Here is a 7,910-nt window from a genome sequence, read left to right on the forward strand (position 1 = left end):
TGCATAATATATAATGCATACAAAATAAATGTTCAATGGGTTATAAATGAACACAGCTACACTGAGCACATGAAACAAAAGCACATTAAGGTAAATGACGTAATGATCCGAGGAATGCTTTTAAGACTCTCACTTCCTTCTCAGCATCGCTCTTTTCACAGTGGAACAAACAGTCTCTGAGTGAAAGGCTAATTTAGAGCTTTAACATGGTGCCAGATTCACACGACCCGGTTTGTGGGCTAAAATCAGGACGAGGCCTTACTGCAGATTCACACACTCACAAGCACTCTTTAAAACTGATGTGAAAGATGTGATGTACTGCAGTGTGTATTCAAAGGTCTGGGAAATCCTGAGTCATTGCTTGTATTATTGATTTTGGTACATAAATGCAGTCATCAGCCAAAAACCGAGGAGAACGTAAAGAATGTATTTGGCAGGTTCTAACAGGTTAGGCTACAGTATGACGTTACAAAAACAACACTCTTGCAAGGTTCTGAAAACATGCGATGTGATGTGATGTAATAACGGTTTGCATAACAATGTGATTAGGACATTGCTCACATAACGTGCCAAGTTAAACAACAACAATACCAAAAGTTGAACGTTCTTAGAACTAGGAACATTAAAAATCGTATGTATAAAATAGTTCAATGGTATGTACGATGTTTATACAGCACGTAGAAATGTTCTACCCTGTTAGCAATGTATTATTTTTTTTAAGTAATTGTACGGTTGAACAATCTGGTCCAGTCACGTTTCCTGTGTGCTTGGAGAAAATTCGACATTATTTCGTGTTCAAGTGGAACATTGGAAGGAAAACACACACACACACACACACAGTTCAACTCCTTAAAGTTAACACTATTGCTAGGCAGCTGGGAATAGCCATAGATACTGTAGTTTATGCTTGATGTTAGAAACAGTTCACATTGAATGGTGGGTATATTGTGTGTTTGGTTTTCTACCACAACTTCCCAGAGCTGTAATGTTCAGAAAATGTTCGTTATTTTTACCCTGGTATCACTTAAGAGGTGTTTTGAGCAGACTAAAGCATGCAGTATGCTGAATGAAACTGGCAAAAGCGAGTTAGCGAGTGCATTTAGAAAACACACAACAGTAATGGAGACTTTTCCGTGTCATTTAACAACACATCTGAGGAAAATATTGATATTCATGACTGTTTTATATTGTTTCCACTGCCATTCTGCCTTTACAATCTCTGTATAAAAGACTAATGGCTATGTGCTAGCTACAGATGTGGCCATTAAAAATGCGCGAGAAAGAAAACGTGATCGTGACTCAGCGCTGGTGAGACAAGACCATTAGGTGGCAGTCGTGTCACTGAACAGTCGAATGAATTACCTCATCTTGATTGACAATATGTTATTTAAAAGCTAAGGCTCTGATATTTGACTAATGCTAAGGCTAGCTGGTTTGTAACTCCCCTGGACTCAAGAGATGCACTAGTGACCTACAATATGCTATAGGTTGTACACTTTGGAGTTTTCTTTAGCACGCCCACATCCCATACCGGTCGACGCTGGTTCGTGTTCCACTCGGAGAGGCAGACTGGCTATAAGAGCACGTTTCAAAAATAAAGTTGTAGCAATATGAGATTGGCTAACTTGTTAGCCATAGGCAGTTTATGCCTAACATTAGCAACAGTCCTCTCACAAATTGAATGATGAGTATATTGTGTGTTTGTCTCTTAACTGCAACTTCCTACAGCTGTAATGTTCATAAAATGTTAGTTATTTTTAGCCTGGTATCAGTTAAGGGGTGTTCTTGGCCAGCTTAACGCATGCGGAATGAAACCGGCCAGAATTTAGCGAGTGCATTTAGAAAACATATAGCATTATGGAGTGTTTTCCTTGTCATTTACCAACACATCTGAGGAAAAATGTGATATTCCTGACTCTTTTGTATTGTTTCCACTGCCATTCACAATCTCTGTATAAAAGACTTATATTTATATGCTAGCCAGCGACCTTGCTAGCTGTAGTCGGTAAATAGTTTATGCTTGGTGTCAGCAACAGTTCTTTCACAAAATAAATGCTGAATGTTTGTATTTTAAACAAAACATCCTACAGCTGTAATGGAATGAAATAAAGCATCCTGAACGAAACTGGCAAGAGGTTAACGAGAGCATTTAGAAAAAATGAGGTGTGAATTTTCTCAGGAAGAAATGAAAAACCAAAAAAACAAAGAGTCACACATTCAATGTCACCATTATTATAGTGATCACATGGGTTTCTGTCTCTGTCTCTCTCTCTCTCTCTCTCTCTCTCTCTCTCACACACACACACACACACTTTCTCATTCTGCAGAGTCAGAAATCATGCTTCCAGTCAGCGAAAGAGCGGATGTGAATGTTTTATGTGCTTATCTATAGACTTTCCTAGAAAGACAGAATACGGAAGCCCTTTCAGCAGAATGAAGATGCCTTTTAAAGCCATTTCCTCCTGCTAATTCTCTGCGCACATTTATAATCCCCTGAGCTGAATATGCTGACTGAAGAAGCCGTAGAGGTCAGAGAGAAAGGCGTAGCGTGGATCCGGCATCTTCTACATCACTACAGTGTCTGTGTAATTGAACCACATTGTTATATTTTGCTCTCCAGCAGCACATGCTGTGGCTGCCAGCTACACACTGTTGCCATGGGAACCATATACTCCAGTCTGGCGTGTACCATGGAGAGCAAAGAACGTCTGATTTCGTCCTTAGAGAGATCATGTGAGAAAATAAAAGCATGGGCTTTTACTCAAGTGCCTCACATCATAAAAATCTACCACTGAAAGCAGTGTCTAAATAAAACGGACCATATCAGTGTATTTTTTTAATTTTATTTCATACGAATTTCATATGACTGCATACAGAAAGGTACAAACACTAACCAAATCTCTATTCCTAACCTTTACCTTTCTAAATTTAAATGCGATTATAATAAGGAAGGAATAAAACACAACAGGGCATACTGTTATAGGGAAATAACAACAAGGTGGTGTAACGTAATGATTGTGTATTGAGATTTCCCTATAAAAGCGTGTCCTGCTTTTATTCACTAACGAACATCGTACTGTCAATCTGTTTATAGTTACATTAAGGTTAAGTCCAGGAAGCAAATTAGTTCTGGTTGTTGGTTTTCTTAGAGATAATAAGACAGAAAGCAGTGCAGCATGTTGCCGAGAGTGCACAAAGTGCAAAGACTTTACAGTTACAGCTTTAACTATGTGCTGACACTGGAGACTCCTTCCAAAAATGCAAAATATTTTTCTTTGTTAAGTACTAGCCTATCAATCAGAATTGAGAATTCCCTCCATCCATCTATCCATCCATCCAGTTGTTGTCCATACCGCTTATCCTACACAGGGTCATGTGGGAGCCCGGAGTGTATCCCAGGGAACTCGGGGCACAAGGCGGGGGACACCCTGGACGGGGTGCCACCCCATCACAGGGCATAATCGCACACACATTCACACACCACGGAGAATTTGGAAATCAGCCTACAACATATGAGTTTAGACTGGGGGAGGAAACCGGAGTACCTGGAGGAAACCCCCAAAGCACAGGGAGAACATGCAAACTCAAGGGCACACAAAGTGCGGAGGCAGGATTCGAACCTCCACCCCCCGAGGTGCGTGGGTTAACCACTAACCCACGAATTGAGAATTCACCAACAAAAACTGTCAGACCTGCTTAAAAGCATATGCTTTTATTCAGAGCAAATATGTTTGCACAGCTATGTAATAACTGGAACCATATGAGGACAAAGTTTTGAGAAAGCACTACAAAATTATGTGGTTTTCAACTCCAGTACATGGTACATGGAAATAACTCATACCTGAATGCTTGTTCTGTTCTCACACACCTGATTCAGATCACAAGATCATGACAAGCCTTGTAATTATCGCTGATTTGAATGAGGTGTTTTAGAGCAAGGAAAATACCCAACTGTACAGACAGGGCCTCTGCTATTAGTAGAGTGAGAACAAATAGTTTTAAGCAGATAATGTGACAAGCTGCATGTTTTGTGTTGGGTTTTGAGAGTACACAGTACTGACCTTTAAAGGGAAAGGGGGCTGATTGTCACAAGCCAGCCATCAGCATAGTAGCATGAGAAGCACAATCGCCCCAGGTGTGTGATTCCAGATCAGCAGGCGTTGTGGATATTAAAGCTCTGCAGATACACAAAAAACCATTCAATATTTTATGTAGTAATGAAGCAAAAGCGCTAATTTAGCAGACACCTAGAGGTAAGGAAGCAGCAGATCCACTTAATGAACGTACAAAAGTGCTCAACTGTGGCTCGCGGACAGTCCTGGGATTTGATCTCACAATCTTCTGGTCACTAGGACAGAACTACTTTTGCTACTAAAACTAATCCCAGGTTGAGGACAATAAAGAAATGCAGCTTTTCTTATAACGTTGCATGGTAACCCCAAACCTGAAATGCTGAACTGATGAAAAATTCAACTTGGTCTGAACAGATATCACTTACCAAAACACAAGCTCAAACTGGTAGACCATGTTCACCAGCAGGTGGGATGTTTTCCAGCTTCCTTACCTAACTAAATGGACCAGTAAATGTTTGTAATATTTTGATTGCCTTAATGCTGTGCTCTTAATGCACAGCTAACCTATGATGTAGCATTAGTAGCAGAAACTTGTGGTAAACAGGTACTTTTTGCAATACTTACCAGCTAGTAAAAGATGGCCTACCAGCCTGACTAGCTTGGCCTATAGTTGGTTCGACTAAGCTGTATTTTCCCCTTCTCATTTTAAAACAAAACAGTAAAATAAGGATGTCAAGCAGATGCTTTTCATTTTTTTTTTTTTTTTTTTAGTCAGTAATTAATACTGAACTGCTGTGGCAGCCATTCCTTGTGTGTGAGTACTTTTGCTGCTTTACAAGCTATTTGACGTGGCTCATGCATGACGCCATTGCTTTGTAGCGCCATCTGCTGGCTGACACTGCTGCAAATACTGCCTTATTACTCTCAATCAGTTCTTCTGATCAGTTCTTATGATCAACTCTTATTTAATTTGTGTAAACTGTTCAGCAGGTCAGCTTCGAGCTTCAGCATGCTGTAAAGGTTGAGGGAGTTTGCACATTTTCAGAACAGCACGTTCTGACCCGAGTGACCTTCCTGCTGTTTCCGATCAGGCCTCATGTACAGAGCCTGTGAGACTATCTATTGTTTGAGAAGCGTGGACGGGCGACATTAGAGGAAGCAGGCTAGGCTTTTCCCGTAAGCGACACATCAACTTCTTCTTTCTTGCGAAACGGAACCCTTAAATTTCACTTTCCCGACACTGGCCTACTGCTTGCACACTCGGGGTTTCCTGTTTTCAAAAAGTTTCACATCACATGAGGCACTAAAGAGGGTCGTGGTGTAAGAATGAGGCACCAGCAGTGGGGGGCTGAGAGGGCGTGTGTTGGTGTGTATTATGTGAAATGTTGAAATGTGACAGCTGTTCTTTTTAGTGGATGAATATGCACAAAACGGTCAATCCTAAAGCCCAAAAACTCTGCTTTTGAGCCTGTGAAAATATTTTCGTTAGACCTCTTGAATTAAAGCTGAAAGTCAACACTTCAATCACATCTTCATTGCTTCATTTCAAATCCATTGTGGTGGTGTACAGAGGAAAAATGAGAAACATTGTGTCACTGTAGAAATACTTATGGACCCAACTGTATCAACTATTTTACAGGGCTGAATATATTTAAGTAGCAGGGTTGAGTGACATACAGTATCAGTGACAAATTGGCATACAGTACTACAATGATACGTTGCTTAAGTCATAAATAAATGTTAGGTATTTTTCTTACAAAACAAAGTGCTACGACATCACGATTCCACCATTCCAGCTTGTGATTAGGTGCAAGAGGTCTATTCATATCGAAATGTTGATGTGTGTGTTTGCTCGCATCTTTCTATACACACAGTACCTGCCTTATCGCTTTATATGTACTTCTAAACTCCAGATCAGCGCTCGAACAACTGAGACACATCACTGACTTTCACTGAACTTTAAATGTCAGTAAAATGGCATTTAAGCACAGTTTAATGAGTTGACTTCAAAATTAATTCCGGTCCCCGACCCCCCAGTTGAGCACTCAGAGGTCACTAAGATAAAACTTCTTCAGTAGTTCATGTCTCGGTCAGTCAGCGTATACTTAGTGACTTAACTGTAGCTTGTGGATGCTTCAAAGACAAGATGTAGGCTATGTTCAGTGATTATTTGGCATCCGAAGGCTATTAACTGTACAGAAAATAAATTATTAATAGGCTTGAATAATATATTGTTCCACTCTGAATTATGATACTCATAAATGTGTCTGCAGAAAAGATACATATGAATGGAGAAAAAGCTGGGGGAAAAAATGCAAAGCTGTCATTCAGGATAACACATTATAATGTTTCCAGAAAATACTTGATATTATACATGATAATAAATGATGTTTTCCCTTTTCTTTCTTGGCTGTTTTGTAAATCGTTTTAGTCTTTGGCCCATATTAAAGGGGACAATCACTGATTACCGTAGATGCAATGCAATTCGTTCTTGGAGGATTCTGCGAATGATTCACCAAACATTGTAATGACACTTTTAGAGTTCTTTATGCCTTCTTGATGATTGAGAAACACTTTTTAGAAATACATTAGCCTAGTGTTTCACTTATATACTGTATATATAGGTACATGTTGTGGTGGGGTGGGGGTAGGGGTGGTTTAGTGGTTAGCATGATTGGTTCAGAACTCTTGGTTGGGGTATCAATTCTCGCCTCCACCCTGTGTCCACGGAGCTTGCATGGTCTCTCTGTGCTTCGGGGGTTTCCTCCGGGTACTCCGGTTTCCTCCACCAGTCCAAAGACCTGCGTTGTAGGCATTTCCAAGTTGTCTGTAGTGTGTGTGATTGTGCCCTGCAATGGGTTGGCACCCCGTCCAAGGTGTCCCCCACCCTGTGCCCCGAGCTCCCTTAGATAAGCTCCATAAGCAATATGACGAATGAATGTTGTGGTGGCCCAGTAGTATTTGTTCACGGCGATGTCCCCCATAAAGAGAAATTACACAAATACAACAGGTCTTGTGTCAGTCTTTTTTTTCCTCAAGATTGCCAAACAATGTACTAAAAACATGATCAAACCTGGGTATTTGGAGTACATTTGTAAAAAGGAAGCGGAAGTTCTGTAATCACGACAACACACTTCATCACCCACAAACGAAAATATGAGCAAAAAGGCATTAGTTTATTTCCTCACTGCTTGCTAACCACAAGGCAGTACGGAAGCTTTCATAATCAAAATACCAATCAGCAAAAAAACCTGACAAGATGGTTTTACAATGTGAAGCTCAGTCCAAAACCTTTGAGGAAGTAAAGAATGAAAAAGACCGCAGGATTGTGCAATTTTTTTCAAATTTTTTTTCATGTCTTTATGCACTTATGAGTTTATTTCACTACATTTGTAGATATAATAAATGTAACTTGCTGTATACATAAGCACATGCAGACTATATAGACTAAATTGATTGAATCATATTTTTATTATCCGATTGTTTTTTTCCCACACCAGAGGATCAAGAATTTGTTAGTGTTATTAGATGATTCACAAAGTAACAAGGTACAAACACAAATACAAATGTGACAGACAACAGTACGAAAACAAAAATGAATAGTTGCAGCAGATGTAAGACAAAACACAACAAAAAACAACAAAAAGAAACTCAAACACAGAAATAATAATAATAATAATAATAATAATAATAATAATAACAACAATACTAAAATAATAATAATAATTATTATTATTATTATTATTATTAATTATTATTATTATTTTTTAATTATTACTATTATTAATATTATTATTATTATTGTTATTATAACTATTATTATTATTATTATTGTTA

This window comes from Ictalurus furcatus, chromosome 5, assembly GCF_023375685.1.
Source record: "Ictalurus furcatus strain D&B chromosome 5, Billie_1.0, whole genome shotgun sequence".
NCBI lineage: Eukaryota > Metazoa > Chordata > Actinopteri > Siluriformes > Ictaluridae > Ictalurus > Ictalurus furcatus.